At 31.9% G+C, this 1,557-nt stretch overlaps 1 protein-coding gene across 1 annotated transcript in view; it reads right to left on the bottom strand.

The window, feature by feature from the left end:
- The window catches only part of LOC105623381 (ABC transporter G family member 9), a 30,445-nt gene that overhangs the window by 17,488 nt on the left and 11,400 nt on the right, over window positions 1-1,557 (bottom strand).

Raw genomic sequence — 1,557 nt, 5'->3', positions numbered from 1 at the left:
GTTTTTTTCATTAATCAATCACATATTTTGCTTGGTTTCTAATAAAATCATGTTGTAAACAATTTTATAAACAATTTTATAATTTTTGCCATTTTTTAATGTTTAAAAGAATCTCATAATCTCATAAATTATTCTTAATAAATATAGAGACCTCTCAATAAATATAGATCCTCTCAATAAATATAGCGATATTTATATCTATCTTTATTCAGATATTTTATTGAAAGTTTTGTCTCGACAAGACGTAGAATAGGATTGTTTTGAATTCGACCATTGATCGAATTTAAATTATTTACACTCGCTCTCAATGCGCGGCTATGCGATGACGACAGACAAACAAAACTTTGAATTTAAACTGTATGTAATCTCTCATTGTTAAATGTTCTTCAATATATAAATATATTCATTCATTATACCATTACATTTTGAACTTATAAAACAATGTATTCTTAGACGAATACTTTATCCGGGAATATGGAATCAATATGTATCTATTTTTCTCTCTATACTTTATTTTAAGACGTTAATTATTTTTATAGTTTAACATTTTATAATTGTCTCAAAAGACGAGATTCTTCCTTGCACATTATCATAACTTTATCGATTATCTCGAAGAATTATTAAAAAATTATTGACATTATTTAGTTATTATGATTTTTCACAATCTTCATTGCTGTTGAAGACATTTTTTTTCAAGTACATGTGCACAGAAAATTAGAACACTCTTAATATCGCGCAAAATATGTATAAAAAAAAATATTAAAAGACAATAAGAAAAGACAATAAATATTACATATTTCCGAGATTAAATATAGGGGTCAAACTATGAATGCTTTGAAATATTGGCCAATCAGAAAAAAGAATTTTATTAATATATAAATTAAGCAATCGAAGAATGCTTCGAAGCATTTGTATTATACACTGGCCATATCCATAGTTTTTCGATTCACTTTATTACGAGACTCTCTGTCTTCGGATTCGCAATGACTCGTGACGCACAGGTGTGCGTACCGGCATGTTTATTCGATTAGAGTGGCTATAAAACGACAAAGCGTGTGTCTGTCCGCATCCGTTTTCCGCTCAGACCTCTTAAATCCGCCAAGTGCAACGGGGCGCGTTGGCTCCTAGCCCAAATTTGCATTCCCCGCGATCTTTGCGATAGAAGGTGTCCTCCTAATTCCCACTTACTTGGCGCGTGGGTCGTGATGAATATCGAGTGAAAGGCACGCGGTTGCCCTGGCACGCCCGATGCCGGATTTTCGTGGAAAATGAGGAAACGCTACGCTCGTTTCTGCGTTTTATTCTCTTATTTCTAGGTACTGGTACAGAAATGCATCCACAGCACTGTCACGTTTCTACATTGCGCTCGTTTTTTCACTGTTTATTTCATTACTTATATAAGTCCTCGAGATATACATACACCTCCTCTAAATTTTGCATACGAATAAATTATTTTTATCCCCACATCACGATTAGCTTTGTATCGACGTACCATTGTCTATTTGGTTTCATCGTTTATTTATATATATATATATATATATATATATATATATATAT

This window comes from Atta cephalotes (genome assembly GCF_000143395.1).
Source record: "Atta cephalotes unplaced genomic scaffold scaffold00056, whole genome shotgun sequence".
NCBI classification, from domain to species: domain Eukaryota; kingdom Metazoa; phylum Arthropoda; class Insecta; order Hymenoptera; family Formicidae; genus Atta; species Atta cephalotes.
Note: the sequence above shows the minus strand (reverse complement) of the source record. Positions and strands in the feature narration are given on the sequence as shown.